At 40.1% G+C, this 13,203-nt stretch overlaps 1 protein-coding gene across 2 annotated transcripts in view; it reads right to left on the reverse strand.

The window, feature by feature from the left end:
* Nucleotides 1–9,189, reverse strand: part of LOC129820008 (protein FAM135B-like) — a 54,461-nt gene extending 45,272 nt beyond the window's left edge. For both annotated transcript variants that reach the window (XM_055876796.1, XM_055876795.1), the window contains exon 1: nucleotides 8,734–9,189. The gene's annotated coding sequence lies outside the window, so the exon portion shown is untranslated. The remainder of the gene's footprint in view (nucleotides 1–8,733) is intronic.
* Nucleotides 9,190–13,203: the final 4,014 nt, after the last annotated feature.

Consider the following 13,203-nt stretch of genomic DNA (forward strand, 5'->3'; position numbering starts at 1 on the left):
TGTTGTATTGTTCATCAGTGTTGTATCTACATCAGTGTTGTATTGTACATCAGTGTTGTATCTACATCAGTGTTGTATTGTACATCAGTGTTGTATTGTACATCAGTGTTGTATTGTTCATCAGTGTTGTATCTACATCAGTGTTGTATTCTACATCAGTTTTGTATCTATATCAATGTTGTATTGTTCATCAGTGTTGTATTGTTCATCAGTGTTGTATTGTACATCAGTGTTGTATTGTTCATCAGTGTTGTATCTACATCAGTGTTGTATTGTTCATCAGTGTTGTATTGTACATCAGTGTTGTATTGTACATCAGTGTTGTATTCTACATCAGTGTTGTATCTACATCAGTGTTGTATTGTTCATCAGTGTTGTATTGTACATCAGTGTTGTATTGTACATCAGTGTTGTATTCTACATCAGTGTTGTATCTACATCAGTGTTGTATTGTACATCAGTGTTGTATTGTACATCAGTGTTGTATTCTACATCAGTGTTGTATCTACATCAGTGTTGTATTGTTCATCAGTGTTGTATTCTACATCAGTTTTGTATTCTACATCAGTGTTGTATCTACATCAATGTTGTATTGTTCATCAGTGTTGTATTCTACATCAGTGTTGTATTGTTCATCAGTGTTGTATTCTACATCAGTGTTGTATTGTTCATCAGTGTTGTATTCTACATCAGTGTTGTATTCTACATCAGTGTTGAATTCTACATCAGTGTTGTATCTACATCAGTGTTGTATTGTTCATCAGTGTTGTATTGTACATCAGTGTTGTATTGTACATCAGTGTTGTATTGTTCATCAGTGTTGTATCTACATCAATGTTGTATTGTACATCAGTGTTGTATTGTTCATCAGTGTTGTATTGTACATCAGTGTTGTATTGTTCATCAGTGTTGTATCTACATCAATGTTGTATTGTACATCAGTGTTGTATTGTTCATCAGTGTTGTATTGTACATCAGTGTTGTATTGTTCATCAGTGTTGTATTGTACATCAGTGTTGTATCTACATCAGTGTTGTATCTACATCAGTGTTGTATTCTACATCAGTGTTGTATCTACATCAGTGTTGTATTGTTCATCAGTGTTGTATTGTACATCAGTGTTGTATCTACATCAGTGTTGTATTCTACATCAGTGTTGTATCTACATCAGTGTTGTATTGTTCATCAGTGTTGTATTGTACATCAGTGTTGTATTGTACATCAGTGTTGTATTGTTCATCAGTGTTGTATCTACATCAATGTTGTATTGTTCATCAGTGTTGTATTGTTCATCAGTGTTGTATTGTACATTGTATTGTACATCAGTGTTGTATTGTTCATCAGTGTTGTATTGTACATCAGTGTTGTATTGTACATCAGTGTTGTATTGTACATTGTATTGTACATCAGCATTGTATTGTACATCAGTGTTGTATTGTACATCAGTGTTGTATTGTACATCAGTGTTGTATTGTTCATCAGTGTTGTATTGTTCATCAGTGTTGTATTGTTCATCAGTGTTGTATCTACATCAGTGTTGTATTGTACATTGTATTGTACATCAGCATTGTATTGTACATCAGTGTTGTATTGTACATCAGTGTTGTATTGTACATCAGTGTTGTATTGTACATTGTATTGTACATCAGCATTGTATTGTACATCAGTGTTGTATCTACATCAGTGTTGTATTGTTCATCAGTGTTGTATTGTTCATCAGTGTTGTATTGTTCATCAGTGTTGTATCTACATCAGTGTTGTATCTACATCAGTGTTGTATTGTTCATCAGTGTTGTATTGTTCATCAGTGTTGTATTGTACATCAGTGTTGTATTGTACTTCAGTGTTGTATTGTTCATCAGTGTTGTATTGTACATCAGTGTTGTATTCTACATCAGTGTTGTATCTACATCAGTGTTGTATTGTTCATCAGTGTTGTATTGTTCATCAGTGTTGTATCTACATCAGTGCTGTATTGTACATCAGTGTTGTATTGTTCATCAGTGTTGTATTCTACATCAGTGTTGTATTGTACATCAGTGTTGTATCTACATCAGTGTTGTATTGTTCATCAGTGTTGTATTGTACATCAGTGTTGTATTCTACATCAGTGTTGTATTCTACATCAGTGTTGTATCTACATCAGTGTTGTATTCTACATCAGTGTTGTATCTACATCAGTGTTGTATTGTTCATCAGTGTTGTATTGTACATCAGTGTTGTATTCTACATCAGTGTTGTATTCTACATCAGTGTTGTATTCTACATCAGTGTTGTATTGTACATCAGTGTTGTATTGTTCATCAGTGTTGTATTCTACATCAGTGTTGTATTGTTCATCAGTGTTGTATCTACATCAGTGTTGTATTGTTCATCAGTGTTGTATTGTACATCAGTGTTGTATTGTTCATCAGTGTTGTATTGTTCATCAGTGTTGTATTGTACATCAGTGTTGTATTGTACATCAGTGTTGTATTGTACATCAGTGTTGTATTGTACATTGTATTGTACATCAGTGTTGTATTGTACATTGTATTGTACATCAGTGTTGTATTGTACATTGTATTGTACATCAGTGTTGTATTGTACATTGTATTGTACATCAGTGTTGTATTCTACATCAGTGTTGTATTCTACATCAGTGTTGTATCTACATCAGTGTTGTATTCTACATCAGTGTTGTATCTACATCAGTGTTGTATTGTTCATCAGTGTTGTATTGTACATCAGTGTTGTATTCTACATCAGTGTTGTATTCTACATCAGTGTTGTATTGTACATCAGTGTTGTATCTACATCAGTGTTGTATCTACATCAGTGTTGTATTGTACATCAGTGTTGTATTGTACATCAATGTTGTATTGTTCATCAGTGTTGTATTGTACATCAGTGTTGTATTCTACATCAGTGTTGTATTGTACATCAATGTTGTATTGTTCATCAGTGTTGTATTGTACATCAGTGTTGTATTCTACATCAGTGCTGTATTGTACATCAGTGTTGTATTGTTCTTCAGTGTTGTATTCTACATCAGTGTTGTATTGTACATCAGTGTTGTATTGTACATCAGTGTTGTATTCTACATCAGTGTTGTATTCTACATCAGTGCTGTATTGTACATCAGTGTTGTATTGTTCATCAGTGTTGTATTGTACATCAGTGTTGTATTGTACATCAGTGTTGTATTCTACATCAGTGCTGTATTGTACATCAGTGTTGTATTGTTCATCAGTGTTGTATTGTACATCAGTTTTGTATTGTACATCAGTGTTGTATTGTTCATCAGTGTTGTATTCTACATCAGTGTTGTATCTACATCAGTGTTGTATTCTACATCAGTGTTGTATTCTACATCAGTGCTGTATTGTACATCAGTGTTGTATTCTACATCAGTGCTGTATTGTACATCAGTGTTGTATTGTACATTGTATTGTACATCAGTGTTGTATTGTTCATCAGTGTTGTATTGTACATCAGTGTTGTATTGTTCATCAATGTTGTATTGTTCATCAGTGTTGTATCTACATCAGTGTTGTATTCTACATCAGTTTTGTATTCTACATCAGTGTTGTATTCTACATCAGTGTTGTATTGTACATCAGTGTTGTATTCTACATCAGTGCTGTATTGTACATCAGTGCTGTATTGTACATCAGTGCTGTATTGTACATCAGTTCTGTATTGTACATCAGTGCTGTATTCTACATTATTTTGTCTAAAGTGTATTACACAATGGAAAATTCGTAATGTATTTGGTTTAGTCAACATTTTCCCAAGTCTCACTTGAGCCCAGTTCTAGTCAGCTATTGTCAACTGTCTCACATTGAGTCAAAAGAAGGAGCTCTGCATTTTCATCTCTCTGTCTGGGACATATACAGGCTACAGCTGGGACTGAACACGGTGTGCCTTACAGAAACACAGGAGGTTGCATATCAGTCAATCTCTCTCTCTCTCTCACTCTCGTTCTCTCTGTCACACACACACACACACACACACACACAATCCCAGTGTAACCGCTAGATCATGCTAACTGTCAGCAGAAGTACTGTATATGGCGGAGGCTGCATTGTCTCCCCTGCTAATCAACCGAGGCAGAAATTGATCAATAATTGAATGTAAATAAGTCACAGGCACCGTATCTCCAGACCATAGAATTACATAGAACTTTGATAGGATCTCTGTGATCCAAAAACACAAACAGTTTCAAGGGTATTACATGTTTTGCAATAAAATTCAAATAAATCAATTTTTCATAATCATCCTCCTCCTCATCGTCATCCTTCTCCTCATCTTCATCATCATCACCACAGGCAGACAAGCTCAGTAGAAATAAGGGAATTATTATTATTATTATCTTCCTTACCATCTCGTCTCTACTACTCTGTTGAGCCATCAGCTTCCATTTCAAAGTTGACTATTGACGTGAAAAAACCTGCTGAATGTACAGTAGTGTGTTAGTCGTAGCAATAGAAGAGATGTGTGGGTCTGCTTGCACAGAGTGTACCAGCCTGGTAACAAAGAATCCACATGCTGAATGAATGGCATTGAACCATAGAATTTAATAGATGCTGCTACATGTCCCTGACCTACAGTACACTGCTCCAGCTACACATTGTCCCTCACCTACACTGCTCCAGCTACACATTGTCCCTCACCTACACTGCTCCAGCTACACATTGTCCCTCACCTACACTGCTCCAGCTACACATTGTCCCTGACCTACACTGCTCCAGCTACACATTGTCCCTGACCTACACTGCTCCAGCTACACATTGTCCCTGACCTACACTGCTCCAGCTACACATTGTCTCTGACCTACACTGCTCAGACTGGGTCAACTGCTGTGGCTTTGTCTCACCGGATCTCTCAGTTTAATCAAAATGTTCTCTATAGTCAGTTAAATGACGCTTACTGTATGTACAAGATAAGCCAGATAGGTTGTTGCTAAGTCTAAAACTCAGATCCTCTGTGATTCAAAAAGACCTTCACTTTGAATACACTTAAGACAGATGAAGTCTAGACAGAATACTAAGACCTAGAGATTGTTGTCCAGTATAATATGTTCTAAGTCTGTCCCCGACTAAAAAAAATCTTGGTCGACCAAGAGTCTTCTGTTCTTTTGACAAATCGATTGGTCTGAATTTTTAAACGTGTATTTTTCCACACATAGATACATCCTATGTGTTTTAGTCAAATCAACTATATTCACTAAGCTTATCTGATGCGTTAAGCACACTGTTTGATTAAATAATTAAGACACACAGATGACTAGAGGGTGTCTGACCAGCAATTTATGTGATTGTGCCAGGCCGGGCTCAGATTTGCTGCGCCGTGTTAAAAAAAAGACAGCAAGTGACTGTGACAAGCACCCATTGTCTCTCTCTTCTCCCTGCTGCAGCGACCACCACAGAACATCAAAGTGTTTATCGCACTGTCCATGATGCTTAAGCTGCAACATAATTACAGCCATTCTGTTACCAAACTCCCTCATTCGTTTAGGAAAAACATTCCCTATTCCCTCAACTCTTGCTCTCTTTATGTGACACATGTATGCATCGGATGCACGTGACCAATAGGGCCTGACCTATAGCATATCCTATGCTATGGGGTTTCATTATGTGGTTTCCTCTCTCCTCACTTTTCTTAGGCAATAAGGCAATGGCTATTTTCTTGTCTCCTAATTCTGCTGCTGTATCCGCTCTCAACCCCAATATGCTGGTAAACTTTGCTATTATGCACATAGCAACATGGTCTAGGAAAAGGGGCCAATTCAACAGTGCACTGATGTATTTCAGAACCGCGGACAGCGATCACTATCCAACGCAGGAGAAAGTGCATTTGTTTTAAAATAATATCATTTATTTTAGCGTTGCACCATTGTTCTCACATAATTTAACCATATACAATTTCAGTAGCACATGTCTTAGACTGATGGACTGTGCCATCCCCTCAGCCTCCAACATGGATCAGTCCACTCAGACAGGCACCAATAAGACAGGTGTCTTGTATACCATGATTTTCATGTTTTTATTTGTTACTACTCAAGCAAAGAAATCTCGGTCGACCTACAGCCTATTGATCAAACAAGTCGACTAAAGGGGTTCAGCCCTAAAATGCTCTTCATCATTTACTATGCTAGTAGCTGATGGGGATGCTCTGAAGTCCAATTACAATAGACCCTTTAAAGTGGTGCTGCTTGTGGCCATATTCTGCCGTTCTGATGAGCCTGCAGGTAAAAATCATTAAACCCTAATCATGACAAAGTGCCACCTGCTTGGGTTAAAGACACACTTTCAGATGACTATTTAATGCAGAGTACTATAACACTGCTGAGGCTGGGGCTCTATGAGGCTATTACAGGTTACAGTACTGGGGCTGGGGCTCTATGAGGCTATTACAGGTTACAGTACTGGGGCTGGGGCTCTATGAGGCTATTAAAGGTTACAGTACTGAGGCTGGGGCTCTATGAGGCTATTAAAGGTTATAGTACTGAGGCTGGGGCTCTATGAGGCTATTACAGGTTACAGTACTGAGGCTGGGGCTCTATGAGGTTATTACAGGTTACAGTACTGAGGCTGGGGCTCTATGAGGTTATTAAAGGTTACAGTACTGAGGCTGGGGCTCTATGAGGCTATTAAAGTTTATACGCTCGTGCTCTATGGGGGACTTGAGTTGGTCACCACTACTCTCTCAACCACAGCAAGGACAACAATCTCCTGGCTTTTCTCTCACTGACCTGGCTTGTCTGTTCAGCTGGCAAATAGACTGACATTTCAGTAACTGAAATAAGGACAAAACCCAGTACACTCGCAGTATTCGTACATTAGCCTACGAGTAGTTCGTAGACCTGAAATAGTCTAGAAAAATGAAGGTCAGCACAATAATATGGATTCAAATGTTATTTTTCACCACAGACTTTCCTACCTGCAGTCTGCAGGTAGGCTACCTTCTATTTTTCCCATTCTGAGAGTATAACCAAATATCTCAGGATCAGAGGGGGACATTATTCAGAGTATAGCAGCCTACTATAGCTACTTGCCTATATTTGGAGTGAGTATTTGGAGAGGCATAACTGAGACAACTGGCCAAGCGTAGGCGTAATCCTAGGACAGTCACAGTGTCATGACAACCGGCTGAATGTTTACACAACACCGTCACATGACAGGAAATTAATCTCACACACTCACTTCATAATGAACCTCCATCTCATGAAACAGACTAGAATAAAAGGCAAACACACCGTCCCTACAAATAAATAGAACATACTGGAATACAACAACATCCTCCTACAGAATAGACACTCCAGCACACTGGTATCCTTATACTCTATGCCACACAATAAATTAAATGGCTATTTTCTTGGTTTAAAGACAAATTAGCCTAAATGTATTATTGAGTTACAAGAATAGCAGTAGGCCTAATCTGGACTTGTACACTGATCTGTATGAGATGTGTGAACTACCCGCTTCTTAAAAGTCCCAATCCCTAGGAAAAAGGACCAAGTAAGGAAGGGAGCTGCAGCAAAAAGATGTGATACAGGGAGAGGCCAACTGACTGTGTAAAGGAGAGAGAAGATTATGTAAATCATGTGATAGTGAACTCTGGGCCAAGTTCTTCTCAGATCATTAGCTACTTTAGAAATACTAGTTTAGTACAGTCACACACACATTTCTGGAAGGGTGACGAGTGGGTGGGGGTTGCAGTGACTTACTGAACTTGCAGTTCTGTTCTGTGCTGATAACAATGTGTAACATTTCTCCAAAGGCTCTAATATAATATATCATAGTAATTCACCCCGTCAAGTCATCCAATTAGCCAAGGAACGTAACATTGCTGTGGCCTGTGTGCTGTTGGTACAGCGGTTGGGGCTGTTGGTACAGTGGTTGGAGGGTTGATGGAGGTGGAATAAGATCTGTCTAACAGCAGATTGTGTGAAACATCAACGCAGTCTTCACACGACAGTCCCATGTGGTCTGACTACATTTTGCCCGGAGCGGATGGACCTGGGTGGGTTGAAGTCAGCTGGAAAATCCTTGTTTTAACACTTCAGGAATCTGCTGTAGGGGTCTGCTGAGGTGCTAGGAAAGTAGACTGTTCACCAAGCGGACAGCTGCATGCAGTGTGCAGCAGACAAAGCACCTGCCATCCACTAAGCAGCTATGGGGGTTTGCCAAATGCTTTCCATAAAATGATTTGCTCTGTGTGTGTGTGTGTGTGTGTGTGTGTGTGTGTGTGTGTGTGTGTGTGTGTGTGTGTGTGTGTGTGTGTGTGTGTGTGTGTGTGTGTGTGTGTGTGTGTGTGTGTGTGTGTGTGTGTGTGTGTGTGTGTGTGTGTGTGAGTGTGTGAGTGTGTGAGTGTGTGTGTGTGTGTGTGTGTGTGTGTGTGTGTGTGTGTGTGTGTGTGTGTGTGTGTGTGTGTGTGAGTGAGTGAGTGAGTGAGAGCGGGTGGGTGGGTGTGTGGGTGTGTGGCAGACACAACGTTCTACTGTTAGTATTTTAGTGATGCTGTTATAGCCAACGCTGCTATTATAGACTCATCAACCTTTTAACCGCAACTAAATTATGAGCTGGCGCGTTGGCAACAATGTAGCGGACAGGTCTGTTACAACCTTGTCAAAACATTCTCAGTTTGACAATGCAGCAGCAAGCAACAGCCGGCCCGTAATATTCTCTGTCTGTCCCACTGCACTGTGATGGACAATGAGGATGCTAGCTACAATGTAACAAACCTTACCTTCCTCACTGATGCGCTGCGAATCCCGACACAATAACCAGTGTCCACCACGGTCTAATATCCACAAGGCTTTGGCTTCGCAACCTACAGCGACCCTTGCCTTTCAGATCTACGGAGGTATGATGCCTTGTCTGTGTTCAGTCGTTATATCGCTGTTGTAAGCTGCTGCTCACCGCTTCTCCTGCTGCTGCTGCTGTTGCCATGGTTATCCATTCAGCCCCTGTATCCTCTTCTTCTGCAGTGCAAAACACTAGAAGTCAGCTTCCAAGCGTAGCTTACGTTTCCCCATCATGGCAGTAATGTTCAATTTGTCTAAGTGGTGCGCCTGGCCTGTCTCGTGGTTTAGCTTCGTGTTTATCCTCTGTCGAGGTTGACACATCGTTTCGGGAGAACGGTAACAGTCAGCATGCACAGGGTGGGCCAGTGTCCTGCCGTGGCTGCTGCATGCTTGTGCACTGTGCTTACAATTGACGGGCTGACGTCAACGCAGGCTGTGAAATTAAACACTGAAAGAGTCCACCTGACACCTTTCACCATCACTATCAACACAAATACAATAGGCTATGTTTACAGTCATTAGATTGTTAGCATTTCTTAGTTCAGTGTATTCTACAACAACTAGACTATTATGGGATTGAGATGCAAAATATGGAGTCATGGAGTTATGAGTTCAGTAAACACAAGAAGTAAGAGGGGTGTTCCAAAACAATGACAGTAATCTAGTGATAGGGTTTACCAACGAAAAACGTTTACAAAAAATACAAATTCCTGGTTAACAGGTTGGAGCACTCATAAACAGACAGAGATATAAATCTTATTACGCTCAGGGTTTGTTCCATGATCTGATGCCTACACAGGTATAGCCTATTGACGTTTTGACGTCACATGACAGGTTCCTCGGAGTCAAGGAGTTATGTCCGGTACCAGTAATAACATTCCCCAGCGGCTCAACATCTGTAGGTCAGCAGGCTATTGTGCAACTAATTTCCACTTTCATAGTTACTCTTCTCCATCCTCTCTCTCTCACACACAAAACCCCATCCCTCCCCCTCCCCTCTCTGTAGTATAAAGCCTTAGCTTAGAGCCCAGCGTTAATTTCTAACAGGTTCTACCCATCATTATCCCCATGCGTCTGACAGAAGAGGGATTGCAGGTGTGTAGACAGAGTCATGTGACCAGAAGCATCTAGAACCATCTGGTAAAGGTATAAACACTTCCTGTAGTTATCTATATAGTTATCTGTATGTGCTGTTAGAACCTGCGGAGTGAAATATGTGTTTCTCTCTCAAACAGAAGTCCTGCATTTAGCAAGATCATCATCAGAGCTGACATTGAGACTGACTGGCTGCATATAGTTAATTTACTATGTAGGGCCAGGCAACTCATAGCTCACAGTTCCTACACTAGGCTATAACATATGTATTGGTTGTGATGGCCGTCAAAAGAAGTGGACCAAAGTGCAGCGTGGTGAGCGTACATTTTCCCTTTATTTTAGTAAATGTCGCCAACAAAACAACAAACGGAAAAACAACCATGAAGCTTACAGGGCTATAGTGCCACTAACAAAGATAACTACCCACATTGAAAGGAGGGAAAAAGGGCTACCTAAGTATGATTCCCAATCAGAGACAACGATAGACAGCTGTCCCTGATTGAGAACCATACCCGGCCTAAACAAAGAAATAAAGAAACATAGAAAACAAAGCATAGAATAACCACCCCACATCACACCCTGACCTAACCAAATAGAGAAATAAAACGTCTATCTAAGGTCAGGGCGTGACATTGGTATCTTGAGCATACTAAAATGTTGCATAGGATTCCTGACTAAAATGCAAAAGTTGTATCTTTCACATTCAGAGATGGTACGTAGGATTTCTGCTTCAAGTGGAAATTGGTCATATACATTAACCATTTACAGTTTAAGTCGGAAGTTTACATACGCCAAAGCCAAATACATTTAAATTCAGTTTTTCACAATTCCTGACATTTAATCCTAGTAAAATTTCCCTGTCTTAAGTCTGTTTGGATCACCACTTTATTTTAAGAATGTCAGAATAATAGCAGAGAAAATTACTTATTTCAGCTTTTATTTCTTTCATCACATTCCCAGTGGGTCAGAAGTTTACATACACTCTATTAGTATTTGGTAGCATTGCCTTAAAATTGTTTAACTTGGGTCTTAAGTTTTGGGTAGCCTTCCACAAGCTTCCCACAATAAGCTGGGTGAATTTTGGCCCATTCCTCCTGACAGAGCTGGTGTAACTGAGTCAGGTTTGCAGGCCTCCTTGCTCGCACATGCTTTTTCAGTTCTGCAAACACATTTTCTTTAGGATAGAGGTCAGGACTTTGGGGTGGTCTTGACTTTGTTGTCCTTAAGCCATTTTGCCACAACTTTGAAAGTATGCTTGGGGTTAATGTCCATTTGGAAGACTCATTTGCGACCAAGCTTTAACTTCCTGACTGATATCTTGAGATGTTGCTTCAATATATCCACATAATTGTCCTGCCTCATGATGCCATCTATTTTGTGAAGTATACCAGTCCCTTCTGCAGCAAATCACCCCCACAACATGATGCTGCCACCCCCGTGCTTCACGGTTGGGATGGTGGTCTTCGGCTTGCAAGCGTCCTCCTTTTTCCTCCAAACATAACAATGGTCATTATGGCCAAACAGTTCTATTTTTGTTTCATCAGACCAGAGGACGTTTCTCCAAAAAGTGCGATCTTTGTCTCCATGTGCAGTTGCAAACTGTAGTCTGGCTTTTTTATGGCAGTTTTGGACCAGTGGCTTCTTCCTTGCTGAGCGGCCTTTCAGGTTATGTCGATATAGGACTTGTTTTACTGTGGATATAGATACTTTTGTACCGGTTTCCTCCTGCATCTTCACAAGGTCCTTTGGTGTTGTTCTGGGATCGATTTGCACTTTTCGCACCAAAGTACATTCACCTCTAGGAGACAGAATGCGTCTCCATCCTGAGCGGTATGACGGCTGCGTGGTCCCATGGTGTTTATACTTGCGTACTATTGTTTGTGCAGAAATTGGAAATTGCTCCCAAGGATGAACCAGACTTGTGGAGGTCTACAATTTTTTTTCTGAGGTCTTGGCTGATTTCTTTTGATTTTCTCATGATGTCAAGCAAAGAGGCACTGAGTTTGAAGGTAGGCCTACAAATGCATCCACAGGTACACCTCCAAATGACTCAAATTATGTAAATTAGCCTATCAGAAGCTTCTAAAGCCATGACATCATTTTCTGGAATTTTCCAAGCTGTTTAAATGTACAGTCAACTTAGTGTGTGTAAACGTCTGACCAACTAGAATTGTGATACAATGAATTATAAGTGAAATAATCTGTCTGTAAACAATTGTTGGAAAAATTACTTGTGTCATGCATAAAGTAGATGTCCTAACCGACTTACCAAAACTATAGTTTGTTAACAAGAAATTTGTGGAGTGGTTGAAAAATGAGTTTTATTAACTCCAACCTAAGTGTATGTAGACTTCCGACTTCAACTGTATGTAGTAGAAAGCGATGGGTTAGAAGAAGCCTACATAACCAACCCATAAACTAAAATTGAACATCCATATGTGGCCAGCTATGTAAACTCTGACATTGATTTATCCTGCAATTGATGTCGTTCAATTGGTAACATACATTTTTGTCTTCTTCTAATGCCTCTTAAGGGAAAGTCATCTAAAAGTAACTGAATGTAATCCGATTACATTACTGAGTTTGGGTATTCCAAAAGTTACGTTACTGATTACAATTTTACAAGAGATTACATTTAGAAAGTAGCCTACCCAACCTTGAGTATATCTATCACCAAGTCTTCTAAAAAGCCAATTACACACTCCGTCACGTAAGACATGTACAAGCAAATAACCCTGTCTGTGTGGACCAGGACCGTTTAATAATTTTTTTAATCTTTCTTCACCTCAACACTACAGAGGTATTCTCCGGGTACAGTAAAGGACCTACACAGTTAGGATATCCTTGTTCCTCCATCACTCTACACTCTCCTACGGCATCCCTATTCCTAACCTGCAACATAATTATTAACAGAATTACACACAGCCAAACACATATCATTATTGGGCACAGTGAAGGAGAGAGAGAGAGAGAGAGAGAGAGAGAGAGAGAGAGAGAGAGAGAGAGAGAGAGAGAGAGAGAGAGAGAGAGAGAGAGAGAGAGAGAGAGAGAGAGAGAGAGAGAGAGAGAGAGAGAGAGAGAGAGAGAGAGAGAGAGAGAGAGAGAGAGAGAGAGAGAGAGAGAGAGATAAGGTGTAACAGGAGGGAGGAAAGGCCTAGAGCCCTCCAACATGTCTTTTAAGTGTTGGTAATAAAACCTAGTCACCACCTCCTCAACAGCTCCTGTCCAATGGGAACCCTTTGAAGCAGGTTTTATGTGTCTTCAGGCCCCAGTTTGAGCATCCCCAGACCTGGTACCACCAGTCAGTCCTCACCATG

This window comes from Salvelinus fontinalis, chromosome 22, assembly GCF_029448725.1.
Source record: "Salvelinus fontinalis isolate EN_2023a chromosome 22, ASM2944872v1, whole genome shotgun sequence".
NCBI classification, from domain to species: domain Eukaryota; kingdom Metazoa; phylum Chordata; class Actinopteri; order Salmoniformes; family Salmonidae; genus Salvelinus; species Salvelinus fontinalis.